Source organism: Ceratotherium simum, chromosome 10 (genome assembly GCF_057802395.1).
Source record: "Ceratotherium simum simum isolate JZ-2026a chromosome 10, ASM5780239v1, whole genome shotgun sequence".
In the NCBI taxonomy this organism is placed as follows: domain Eukaryota; kingdom Metazoa; phylum Chordata; class Mammalia; order Perissodactyla; family Rhinocerotidae; genus Ceratotherium; species Ceratotherium simum.
Genome location: NC_141909.1, coordinates 60711816 through 60725784, shown reverse-complemented (window position 1 = coordinate 60725784; position 13969 = coordinate 60711816). Strand labels below are relative to the sequence as shown.

Below are 13969 nucleotides of genomic sequence, written 5' to 3'. Positions count from 1 at the left end.
CTTCCTCAGCAAAAAAAGAGGAGGATTGGCATGGATGTTAGCTCAGGGCTGATCTTCCTCACAAAAAAAAAAAAAAAATGAACATTGCTGGTTAATCTATGCATCTGCTTGACTGCACCTGTCCCTTTTTCTGACTCTTGCCAAAGCACCATGTAAGCTAGTAGCAACCCTGAAAGTATTGACAGTATTAATTGAAGTTCAATATGAAAACCACCTTGTGTCACATAGAAGCTATCCAAAAATTATTTGTTGGAATGGAAGATATAGTTTAATCGAATGTAAAATAAAGCATTTTTATAGAGCATCTCCTTGATAATTTACCATTAATTTCAGATTCACAAATATTGTAGAACCCCTCTGCCACTTCTAGAAGCTTTGAGATTGCCTGTAATTTTTTTACCTAGATCAAGTGCCTAATAGTCCCATTTCCCTTGCCCCCACCTCAACTCTACCTTTTGGTTAGGGCAATCTGATATGATGTAAACATATTTTTTTACCTTGTTCTTTTAGCTCCATTGTGGTGGATCCAATGATAGTGGCTTCTGGAAGTTTTTCCAGTTTGATTTGAGAGTTAAGTCATAGAAAAATAAGAACACATTTATTCTTTATACCCATTCCATTTTACTAGTTTTCTAGTTTAATAATTTGTCTAGTTATTTACATATGTGTGTGTAACATTAAATTTCCATAATCCTATGAGGGATAGATGAAGTATCCCTCCTTAAATACATAGAGACCAAAACTTAGAGATGTTCATTGACTTGGGCACAAGGCAAGCAAATGATGAAGCTAGACTAAAATCCAGGGTTTCTGTATTCCTATCCTATGCTTTTTAAAAATGCTGCATCCAGTATTCTTTTAATGGAATTATTTTAGTATGGTTGGTATTTAAGACAAATTAAAAAGTCCTTAAACACATAGTTAATGGTTTAATGCTGTAAGCGTATGTGTATCTCTGGAGCACCTGGTATGCATCCGCTAAGTGTTTAATAAATGAAGTTGATTACACACTACTTGTGACTCCAGTGAATCTTCCCCATTCCAGAGTAGTGACAGGGCAACCACAAGTGGACTAATGTGCTTTTAATATATGCTAGAGTTGGTTTTTTTTATTTTATGAGTGGAGCAGTGTGTAACATTCAGCACTTAAGTGCCAAGCATGTATGCATATTATTTCACTTAATCCTCACAACCAGTGCTGAAACTGTATATTAGTATCTCCAATTTAAAGATATGTTACTTATGCATAATCAGGTTTTATTCAAAGCTGGGTCTGCCTAATTCAAAGACTCTGTGGCCTATGAAACTAGCTACTTGATATCTGAAAGAATATTCAGAATAGCTTATCACATAAAAGCCTTCAGAGGCTATATATCTATATTTGTTGCTAGTTGGATATAGCTATAGATATATCCTATCTTGGCATTAGGGAAACAAGACAGTCATTACTTGGACTGGCATAGTAGATCCTATTGCTGGGGCTAAATATTGCAGCTGCCACTACAGCTCAGTACCAGCAGGAGGCCAGAGAATGCTGAAAAGTGAGCAAAAGAATGATGTTCTTGGCTTTAAGAGACTGCTCTGGTGTTTTTGAAATACAGCCAATGGGAGTAGGGGTGTTGCCTAATTTTTGTTATTCAGCTTCCTTCTTCCTAAAAAAAAATAACAGAAGGAGATGGGAAGCAGAATAGCATAAGAGAGAAACCAGAATAATTAAGCTTTGCTATCCTGTTAAAGTTAATTACAAGACCTTTTAAAGGTTTCCAGATTTGTCCAAGATTAGCAATTAATAGACAACTGGAAATGTGTTTTTCATTCTATCAGTTAACCAACATTTCTATGCAACTTGGACACCTCTAAAGCATTTCTCCTATAGCATTTCTTCTATGTTCTGCTTTTGAGAAAGAAATTTGAATATCTTTAAGCAATTTCCAGGCCACAATGTTAATTTTATCTGAAATGGAAATTATGAGAAGGAAGAACTAGAGATATCTATGGTACATGGGTAGCATGACAAGCTCCTGAGACAGTAAACAGTTTTTTGCTTTGGGGCTCCCTTATTGTCATAAGGCTATTGAAGAATGAATCAAATGTTATTCCTGGACTATCTGGAGGTATAGCTGTGATATTTTATATTTATGCTATGGTCTTTAGGAATAGAGTAAAACAGAGAAACAAAAAGTGTGAATGAGAAGTAAAGAAAAAAAGACAGTGGGAATAAGAGAGAGGTAAATACCACTGAAAAAAAAAGAGATCTGAGTTACCCAAATTAGCAAAATTGCAACAAGTCCACAATACTTTTTAGCGTTCTCTAACATATACATATAGAAATACATATATTTTATGATGGTCAAAATAATAGTCATTTCTGCTATAATACTTGTTTTGAAAACACAAATTTTTACTAACATGATTGATACATTAAGGAACTATTTGAACATAATGCAGATTTCTCGTTTGCTTTTGTGTAGTTTCATTCGTGAGAAACACTATATGAATGCAGAAAACCACAAGCTAAACCAAGCCACAGAGGAATACACAAAATGTACACATGCATACACCTCAAACACCTACCAGCTATCTCAGTGTACCACATGTTATATGAGTCACATCCCTGCATGTGTGGTGTTACAACTTTCCAGCTGATTTCCAATAACCCTGTTTCCACTGTTTCAAAATAACTCACAAGCTACAACTCTTCTAACACCCACCTCGACAAGCAAATGTCAGGTCTTTTTTAAGGTAAAGTGTTATATTTATTTTAGTATTTATGTACTTTTTAGCCATTTAACATGTGTGAAACTGTGCTACTGTTTTTATTAGATTCCTACATTTAAAAAAATATATATCTCTGACAAAGTTTTTTTTTTTTATTGATGTTTTAATAGTTTTTAACATTGTGAAATTTTGGGTTGTACGTTTTTGTTTGTCCATCACCATATATATGTCCCTCTTCACCCCTTGTGCCCACCCCCCACCCCCATTGCCCCTGGTAACCACAATACAGTTTTCCCTGTCCATGTCTTGGCTTATATTCCACATATGAGTGAGATCATACAGAGTTTGTCTTTTGCCTTCTGGCTTACTTCACTTAACATAATACCCTCCAGGCCCATCCATGTTGTTGCAAATGGGACGATTTTGTCTTTTTTTATGGCTAAGTAGTATATCATTGTATATATATACCACATTTTCTTGATCCAGTCGTCAGTCAAGGGACACTTAGGTTGCTCCCACTTCTTGGCTATGGTGAATAATGCTGCAATGAACATAGGGGTGCATAAGCCTCTTTGGATTGTTGATTTCAGGTTCGTTGGATAGATTCTCAATAGTGGGATGGCTGGATCATAGGGCATCTCTATTTTTTTTTTTTTGTCTTCCCCTTTTATTTTTTTTAAATTTTTTGTTTATTGCAGTAACATTGGTTTATAACATTGTATAAATTTCAGGTGTACATCATTATACTTCTATTTCTGCATAGATTACATCATGTTCACCACCCAAATACTAATTACAACCCATCACCACACACATGTGCCGAATTATCCCTTTCGCCCTCCTCCCTCCCCCCTTCCCCTCTGGTAACCACCAATCCAATCTCTGTCTCTATGTGTTTGTTTATTGTTGTTGTTATCTACTGCTTAATGAAGGAAATCATACGCTATTTGACCTTCTCCCTCTGACTTATTTCACTTTGCATTATACCCTCAATGTCCATCCATGTTGTCATAAATGGCTGGATTTCATCATTTCTTATGGCTGAGTAGTATTCCATTGTGTATATATACCACAGCTTCTTTATCCATTCGTCCCTTGATGGGCACTTAGGTTGCTTCCAAGTCTTGGCTATTGTGAATAACGCTGCAATGAACACATGGGTGCATGTACCTCTACAAATTGGTGTTTTCAAGTTCTTTGGATAAATACCCAGCAGTGGGATGGCTGGATCATATGGTAGTTCTATCCTTGATTTTTTGAGGAATCTCCATACTGTTTTCCATAGTGGCTGCACCAGTTTGCACTCCCACCAGCAGTGTATGAGAGTTCCCTTCTCTCCACATCCTCTCCAACACATGTTGTTTCCTGTCTTGTTAATTATAGCCATTCTGACGGGCGTCAGGTGATATCTCATTGTAGTTTTGATTTGCATTTCCCTGCTAGTTAATGATTTTGAACATCTTTTCATGTGTCTGTTGGCCATCTGTATATCTTCTTTGGAGAAATGTCTGTTCAGGTCCTTTGCCCATTTTTTAATTGGGTTGGTAGTTTTTTTGTTGGTAAGATGCATGAGTTCTTTATATATTTTGGAGATTAAGCCCTTATCAGAAGTATGGTTTGCAAATATCTTCTCCCAATTGTTAGGTTGTCTTTTCGTTTTGTTGATGGTTTCCTTTGCTGTGCAGAAGCTTTTTAGTTTGATGTAGTCCCATTTGTTTATGTTTTCTATTGTTTCTCTTGCCCGGTCAGACATGGTGTTTGAGAAGATGTTGCTAAGACTGATGTCGAAGAGCGTACTGCCTATGTTTTCTTCTAGAAGTTTCATAGTTTCAGGTCTTACATTCAAGTCTTTAATCCATTTGGAGTTAATTTTTGTGTATGGTGTAAGCTAAGGGTCTACTTTCATTTTTCTGCATGTGGCTGTCCAGTTTTCCCAACACCATTTGTTGAAGAGACTTTCTTTTCTCCATTGTATGTTCTTGACTCCTTTGTCAAAGATTAGCTGTCCATAGATGTGTGGGTTTATTTCTGGGCTTTCGATTCTATTCCATTGATCTGTGTGTCTGTTTTTGTGCCAGTACCATGCTGTTTTGGTTACTATAGCTTTGTAGTATATTTTGAACTCAGGGAGTGTGATACCTCCAGCTTTGTTCTTTTTTCTCAGGATTCCTTTACTTATTCAGGGTCTTTTGTTGTTCCAAATAAATTTTCGGATTCTTTGTTCTTTTTTTTTTTTTTTTTTTAAAGATTTTATTTATTTTATTTTTTCCCCCCAAAGCCCCAGTAGATAGTTGTATGTCATAGCTGCACATCCTTCTAGTTGCTGTATGTGGGACTTGGCCTCAGGATGGACGGAGAAGTGGTGCCTCGATGTGCACCCGGGATCCGAACCCGGGCCACCAGCATTGCAGTGCGCGCACTTAACCACCAAGCCACAGGGCCGGCCCGGATTCTTTGTTCTATTTCTGTGAAAAATGTTGTTGGAACTTTGATAGGGATTGCATTGAATCTATAGGTGGCTTTAGGAAGTATGGACATCTTAACTATGTTAATTCTTCCAATCCAAGAGCACAGAATATCTTTCCATTTCTCTGTCTTCTTCAGTTTCTTTGAGCAATGTTTTATAGTTTTCCGTGTACAGCTCTTTCACCTCTTTGGTTAAGTTTATTCCTAGGTATTTTCTTCTTTTTGTTGCAATTGTAAATGGGATGGTATTCTTAATTTATCTTTCTGCTACTTTGTTGTTACTGTATAGAAATGCAACTGATTTTTGTATGTTGATTTTGTATCCTGCAACTTTACTGTATTCCTTTATTACTTCTAAAAGTTTTCTGGTGGATTCTTTAGGGTTTTCTATATATAAAATCATGTCATCTCCAAATAGTGACAGTTTCACTTCTTCCTTTCCAATTTGGGTCCCTTTTATTTCTTTCTCTTGCCTGATTGCTCTGGCTAGGACTTCCAGTACTATGTTAAATAGGAGTGGTGACAGTGGGCATCCTTGTCTGGTTCCTGTTCTTAGAGGGATAGCTTTCAGTTTTTCACCATTGAGGATGATATTAGCTGTGGGTTTGTCATATATGGTCTTTATTATGTTGAGGTACTTGCCTTCTATACCCATTTTATTCAGAGTTTTTATCATAAATGGATGCTGTATCTTGTCAAATGCTTTCTCTGCATCTATTGAGATGATCATGTGATTTTTATTCTTCATTTTATTAATGTAGTGTATCACGTTGATTGATTTGCGAATGTTAAACCATCCCTGCATCCCTGGAATAAATCCCACTTGATCATGGTGTATAATCTTTTTAACGTATCGTTGTATGCGATTTGCTAGTATTTTGTTGAGGATTTTTGCATCGATGTTCATCAGTGATATTGGCCTATAGTTTTCTTTTTTTGTGTTGTCCTTGTCTGGTTTTGGTATCAGGGTAATGTCAGGTTCATAGAATGAGTTAGGGAGCTTCCCCTGCTACTCAATTTTTTGGAAGAGTTTGAGAAGGATAGGTATTAAGTCTTCTTTGAATGTTTGGTAGAATTCACCAGGGCAGCTGTCTGGTCCTGGACTTTTATTTTTGGGGAGTTTTTTGATTACTGTTTCAATCTCCTTGCTGGTGATTGGTCTATTCAAATTCTCTACTTCTTCTTGATTCAGTTTTGGAAGGTTGTATGATTCTAAGAATTTATCCATTTCTTCCAGATTGTCGAATTGGTTGGCATATAGCTTTTCATAGTATTCTCTTATAATCTTTTGTATTTCTGAGGTGTCTGTTGTAATTTCTCCTCTTTCATTTCTGATTTTACTTCTTTGTGCCTTCTCTCTTTTTTTCTTGGTGAGTCTAGCTAAAGGTTTGTCAATTTTGTTGATCTTTTCAAAGAACCAGCTCTTGGTTTTATTAATTTTTTCTATTGTTTTTTTGGTCTCTATTTCATTTATTTCTGCTCTGATTTTTATTATTTCCCTTTTTCTACTGATTTTGGGCTTTGTTCTTCTTTTTCCAGTTCCTTTAGGTGCAGTTAGATTGTTTATTGGAGATTTTTCTTGTTTGTTGAGATAGGCCTGTATTGCTATAAACTTTCCTCTTAGAACCGCTTTTTCTGTATCCCATAAATTCTGGCATGTCGTATTTTCATTTTCATTTGTCTCCAGGTATTTTTTGATTTCTTCTTTGATTTCTTCCTTGACCCAGTCGTTGTTCAGTAGCATTTTGTTTAATCTCCACGTATTTGTGGCTTTTCTGATTTTCTTCCTATAGTTGATTTCTAGTTTCATACCGTTGTGGTCTGAAAAGATGCTTGGTATTATTTCAGTCTTCTTAAATTTATGGAGACTTGTTTTGTGGCCTAATATGTGATCAGTCCTGGAGAATGTTCCATGTGCATTTGAAAAGAACGTGTGTTCTTCGGTTTTGGGGTGGAATGCTCTGTATATATCTACTAGGTCCATCTGTTCTAGTGTATCATTTAAGGCCAGTGTTTCCTTATTGATCTTCTGTTTGGATGATCTATCCGTTGGTGTAAGTGGAGTGTTAAAGTCCCCTACTATTATTGTGTTACTGTCTATTTCTGTTTTTATGTCTGTTAATAATTGCTTTATATATTTAGGTGCCCCTACATTGGGTGCGTAGATATTTACAAGTGTTATATCCTCTTGTTGGATTGTTCCCTTGATCATTATGTAATGACCTTCTTTGTCTCTTTTTACAGTTTTTGTTTTAAAGTCTATTTTGTCTGATATGAGTACTGCTACCCCAGCTTTCTTTTAATTGCTATTTGCATGGAGTATCTTTTTCCATCCCTTCACTTTCAGTTTGTGAGTGTCTTTAGGTGTGAAGTGTGTCTCTTGTATGCAGCATATATATGGGTCTTGTTTTTTTTATCCAGTCAGCCACCCTATGCCTTTTAATTGGAGCATTTAGTCCATTGACGTTTAAAGTAGCTATTGATAAGTATGTACTTACTGCCATTTTTTAACCTTTTTATCCTCAGTGTTTTAGTAGGCCTTCTCTGTTCCTTCCTTCTATACAGAATTGATGGTCTCTTTAGTTTGACCTCTGTCTGAAAGCTCTACTCTTTAACTCCCCTCCTCCCTCCTTTTATGTTTTTGATATCATATCTAACCTCTTTTTTGTACATTTGTATCCATTACCCTCTTATCATGGAAATAGATAATTTTTCCTATTTGTGGTCTTCTCTTTTCCCCTTAAATCAGTCCCTTTAACATTTCTTCTAGCACTGGTTTCTTGGTGACAAACTCCTTTAATTTTTGCTTGTCTGGGAAATTTTTGATCTCTCCTTCCATTTTGAATGATAACCTTGCTGGGTAGAGTATTCTTGGCTGTAAGTTTTTTCCTTTTAGCACTTTAAATATATCATGCCATTCTCTTCTAGCCTGTAAGGTTTCTGCTGAGAAGTCAGCTGATAGCCTTATGGGGTTTCCTTTGTATGTAACTTGACTTTCTCTTGCGGCTTTTAGGATTCTCTCTTTATCTTTAATTCTGGACATTTTGATTATGATGTGTCTTGGTGTGGGCCTCTTTGGGTTTATCTTGTTTGGGGCTCTCTGTGTACCTGGATGTCTGTTTCCTTCCTTAGGTTAGGGAAGTTTTCATCTATTATTTCTTGAAATAGATTCTCTGCCCCTTTGTCTCGCTCTTCTCCTTCCAGGACACCTATAACATGGATGTTAGTGTGCTTGATGTTGTCCCAAAAGGTCGCTTAGACTGTCCTCACTCTATTTAATTCTTTTCTCTTTTACCTGTTCAGCTTGGGTAATTTCTTCTAGTCTTTCGTCCAGCTCACAGATCCGTTCTTATGTATCCTCTACTCAGCTTTTGAGTCCCTCTAGTGAATTTTTCATTTCCAGTATTGTATTCTTTATTTCTGGTTGGTTCTTTTTTATAGCTTCCATTTCTTTGTTGACATTCTCAGTGAGTTCATCTAATCTTCTCCCCACATCAGTGAGCATCCTTAACACTCTTTGTTTGAACTCTCTGTCGGTAGGTTGCTCATTTCGGTTTCACTTAGTTCCTTTTCTGGGGTTTTGTCCTGTTCCCTTACTTGGAATGTATTCCTTTGCCTCCTCATTTTACCTCTTTTGCTGTGCTTGTGACTATGTATTAGGTAGGTCAGCTACGTCTCCTGCTCTTGGATAGGTGACCTTATGTAAGTGATGGCTTAGGAGGCCTGCCGTGTGCTTCCCTCAGTTCTCAATGTTCCAGGGATGACCCCTATGTGGGCTACATGTGTCCTTCTGTTGTGGCCTTTTTGCTGTCCCTGTAGGCGCCCAGGGAGGCCGAGTTATGTTCCTGGTCAGCTGTTGTAATGCTCAGCTGCTTGTAGTTGTTGTGGGCCCTTCAGTCTCTTTATCAGGTGTGGGGAGCCCCAGCACAGTTGGCTGCAAGTTCCAATACCACATTTGTATTCCAGTATTTCTTTTAAGTGAGTAGGCCCCTAGCCTGGCAGGTTGTTAGGCTCAGGGCCTTACAATTGCTGTAAGCCTCCAGCCTTTAGGTCTCTTGTCAGCTCTCTGAGGATTGCAGCTGGGTGGGGCTGGCCTCAGGCACGGGAGCACCCAATTGTTTCAGGCTTTGGAAGGTGGGGCAAACCCCCTATGTGGGTCTTTGAGAAGCACAAGTCTTCTGCATCTGACAAGCCTTGCCGCCCACAGGTCCACATACACAGTCAGTCAACATAGTCCTGCCCCGTGTGCGTGCCCCAACCTCCCGAAGCAGACCCAGTCTCTCCACGGCGGGAGCCCCACACACTCCACCACTGCCCCACACTTTCCACCTGCTCCTTGTGCACACCCTGCCCCACTGAAGTCAGCTCAGTTGCCAGGCTGCAGAGAATCCAGTCACCAATCTATGCAGGCCCACAAGTTGCCTGAGGGCATGTTGTTGGGTGGGGCCAGTCTCTAGGGTGGGCTGCCTGCCCTGGCTGAGCTGGATTAAATCGGTGCTCTAGTGGGTGGGGCAGACCCTGGGCTAGCAGGCCCCAGGGAGAACTCCAATGGCATCTGTGTCAGCACACCCACACCAGGCCACAACAATGGCGGCCGTCAATGTCCCAGTCCCTGGAGAGGTCTCACCTGTCACCGAGATGCACACAGGGCCTATTAGGTGAGTCTCTTTTCACCAAAGCACTGTGCACCTTTCTTTCTGGTGATTTTAGGTTGTTTTCTGAAACGGGTGAGTTTGCGCGTGGGCACTTTAAGAGCCGGTTTTAATGTCTTTGTGAACCAGCTTTTCTGGGGGTACTCCCCAATGTTTTAGTAGCAGGCAAAGTCAGATATTATGCCACTCGTCTCAATTGTGCTGGGTCCACAAAATGCCCACAGCGGGGGCGCTCCCCGGCTCAGGGCCCCGCGCTTCCAGGGAGGGCTGCGTACCTGTGGGCTGCTCCCGGCGGTGGTGAGGCGCTGCGGCTTGTGAAGGCAGCGTTTTTCCTCTCCAGAAGGGAGTTTCTGCCTCTTCCACCTCAGTTAGGATTGTCCGTTGTTGCAGAAGTTCCTCTTATCCAGTTTTCAGTTCTGTCTCGGGTAATTTTCTCCACGAGTAGTTGTAAATTGGCTGTGTCCATGGGAGGAGGTGAGTTCAGAGTCTGCCTATGCCGCCATCTTGACCTCTATCAGGGCATCTCTATTTTTAATTCCTTGAGGAATCTCCATACTGTTTTCCGTAGAGGCTGCACAAGTTTGTATTCCCACCAGCTGTGTATAAGGGTTCCTGTTTCTCCACATCCTCTCCAACATTTGTTGTTTTTTGTCTTGGTGATTATAGCCATTCTAAGGGGCGTGAGGTGATATCTTAGTGTTGTTTTGATTTGCATTTCCCTGATGATTAATGATGTTGAACATCTTTTCATGTGCCTATTGGCCATCTGTATATCTTCTTTGGAAAAGTGTCTGTTCATTTCCTTGCCCATTTTTTGATGGGGTTGTTTGTTTTTTTGTTGCTCAGTTGTGTCAGTTCTTTATATATTATGGAGATCAACCCCTTGTCAGATGTATGTTTTGCAAATATTCTCTCCCAGCTGGTGGGTTGTCTGTTCATCTTGATTCTGGCTTCATTTGTCTTGTAGAAGCTCTTTAATCTGATAAAGTCCCACTTGTTTATTTTTTCTTTAGTTTCCCTAGTCTGGGTAGGCATGTCATCCAAAAAGATTCTTTTATGACCAATGTCAAATAGTGTGTTGCCTATATTTTCTTCTATGAGTTTTATAGTTTCAGGTCTCACCTTTAGGTCTTTGATCCATTTTGAGTTAATTTTCGTGAATGGCGATAGCAGATGGTCTACTTTCATTCTTTTGCATGTGGCTGTCCAGTTTTCCCAACATCATTTATTGAAGAGACTTTCCTTTCTCCATTGTATGTTTTTAGCTCCTTTGTTGAAAATTAGCTGTCCATATATGTGTGGTTTTATTTCTGGGCTTTCAATTCTGTTCCATTGATCTGTGTGTCTGACAAAGTTTTTGAGTTTCAGCTCCAACCCTATTTTCCCCATAATTCCTATGGTTTTTACTGCACAGTTTTGTGTAGCATGGTGATTTTTAGGAACACTTATCTCATGTTGTTGCAAAACTGACAGTACATGTTAATTATAGAACATTTGGACAGCATACAAGAATACAATAAAAAATTAATTACCAGTGATCCAACTAATGTTAACATTTTGGTATTCTTTCCATGTCCACGTGGTAGGAGATGTTTCTGTAAAAAATAAGATTGGGCCGGCCCCGTGGCTTAGTGGTTAAGTGCACGTGCTCCGCTGCTGGCGGCCCGGGTTCGGATCCAGGGTGCGCACCGACGCACCGCTTCTCCAGCCATGCTGAGGCCACGTCCCACATAACAGCAACTGGAAGGATGTGCAGCTATGACATGCAACTATCTACTGGGGCTTTGGGGAACAAAAAAGAAGAAAGGAGGAGGATTGGCAACAGATGTTGGCTCAGAGCCGGTCTTCCTCAGTAAAAAGAGGAGGATTAGCACGGATGTTAGCTCAGGGCTGATCTTCCTCACAAAAAAAACATAAATAAATAAAAATAGATAAATAAAAATTAAGATAAAAATTTTGGGCTCATATTCTTTACTAAGTTTAGCATCTTGGATTTTTAAAACTTGATATTATATAATAAATACATCCTCATCTCTTTAAATATTTTTAAAGAACACGACCACGAAATTCTGTGTGGATGAACGAACACCACCCAGTGTTCAACAGTTGTGGTGAATGGCCCATGACTGCAGTGGTTGCTTGGATGTCTGCTTTGGTTGGTCAATGCCCATATCACATGTAACTCAATGATTAAATATAATGAATCCCATAGTTTTGGACTTAAATTTTTGGAGTTTTTCTGCTTTTGTTTTTGCTTTGCTATAAGTAGTAATGTAGTAAACATCCCTGTATGTGCTTTCTTGCATACTTATTAGTCTTAGAATAAACTTGTAGATTTGTATGCTGATTACTGAGTAAGAAGTATATGAATATTTTAAGGCTTTTGCAACTTACTGTTACTATCCCTGCAGAAAATTTATGTTAATTTACAGTCTATGTTAAAGTACTGGAGTTCTTGTTTCATTGCACCCTCCCCAACCTTAGAAGTATAATTAAAACAAAACACAAAAACAAACTTTATTATCTGTTTAGGTAACTGTAGTGTTATTGAACACGAGAGAAGAATGTGGGGGAAATACAGAGACTGACCCCTTTCTCTAGGGAGTTAAATAAAGAAGGATATGTACAATGGGAAGTAGAGTGATGGATAGAACTGATAAATGGAAATTTATTATTTTAAGTAATGAATGAATTTACTTGACTAGAGGTTTTATAAAAGATATATGCAAGATAAAGACTAAAGGAAGCTGTAAAATTTCTGCATTCTTGCCATCAAAAATGCTGAATGATCTAATGATATAAGAAAAGTCCAATCAAAGGGAATGGAAGTCTTATTTAATACTCTCCAGGCATCACTTCCAATTATCAGATTTTAAGCCACTCTTCTCAGAATAATGACATTGTAAATGAGCAAAGTCACGGGTACATGAAATGAGTCATAGTCAGTGGGGTAATATGTGGTTTTGCAAAGCTCCACCTGGGTAGAATTTGAGTAAAAGACAAAGAATGAGTTTATATGGGAAAGGATAACTAAAAGGGCATATACAGACTCTGAGAGCTTAAGAACTTCCTAAGCGTTGTACCTGCCTGTTTCTCTCTCCACTGTGATCACAGCCCTAAGCTAAATTAGTATGAGCAAAAGCAGGGAGGCAGAAAGTGTGAGAAAGATATGCAAGAACCTAGAAGAAGATATGATTAGAAGATATGAAAGATATAATTACAAAGAAAAGATATGATTGGAATTTAGGAGAAGCCTGAAGACCCAAACATCTTTCTTCTTCTCTTTTGTTGGGCAAAGGTAACAGTCAACCCCAGAATACAAAGCAACCTATTGGGGTGCAGCCTGTTGTAAAGGGGCAGGTTTTCCCCATTTCTTGGAAGAAGAGGCCAAGATGGAAGCAGTTTAACCTGGGGGCTTGACTAATGGGCAGAGCAATGAAGCTGGTTAGAGACAAAAATCACAACAGCAGGTCCAAATTCAACAGTTTCTGACTTTGATTGGTAGAAAACAAGAGGCAAAATGATTAAAAGCCAATTGAAAGTCTAAGACAGTTGTATTGTCAAAAGAATTTCAAGTCTGAGAAATAAAGGCCTGCGATTTCCCATCTCCTGGAAACTCCCAGACCCCTAAATCTGACTTCAAAACAAGTGGACTGCTCCAGCAAGAAAGTTCCCAAGTCAGGAACCATCCACAAAGACCCTATCAAATGTGATTTTGGAGGATAATTTGATAGAGGAGGTTCGCCCAGAGATCAGAGAGATTAGAACCAGGGGCAACCAGTTTGATAACTAAGAAACTCATTTCCCTTCCCAGGCAAGGAAGCTTGCTCTTCCTGTCCAGCAAAATATAGTATATATTACGGGCTGATGTTTCTTCACCACCCTTTTTTCATGTGGGAGTATTTATTGCTGGTATTCTGTTTTCCTTTTGCCTTGTTTGTTAGATGTCTTGGGCTGGGAGGTTAAATTTATAATTGAGCTGTAGGATGCTGGACCATAAGGAGCTACTTCAAACTTGATTGAGAAGCATATAACCAACAGAGATCTTGGAGCTGGATGCAGTAAACAAGTTTGAGCACAGGTGAGTGCACTGTTAATCACAGTTGGAAAACTTGCCCAGTGTTAGGCAGGAC

The 13969-nt window shown here is 38.9% G+C and overlaps 1 protein-coding gene across 9 annotated transcripts in view; it reads left to right on the top strand.

The window, feature by feature from the left end:
• Window positions 1-13969, top strand: part of CAB39L (calcium binding protein 39 like) — a 157004-nt gene that overhangs the window by 32172 nt on the left and 110863 nt on the right. For 3 of the 9 annotated variants that reach the window (XM_014790003.2, XM_087436082.1, XM_087436083.1), the window contains exon 4: window positions 13781-13917. The exons of 5 other annotated variants lie outside the window; for them this stretch is intronic. The gene's annotated coding sequence lies outside the window, so the exon portion shown is untranslated. Of the gene's footprint in view, window positions 1-9759; window positions 9843-13780; window positions 13918-13969 lie in introns of those variants that run through there. One more of the 9 variants, XM_087436085.1, reaches the window with a different exon arrangement.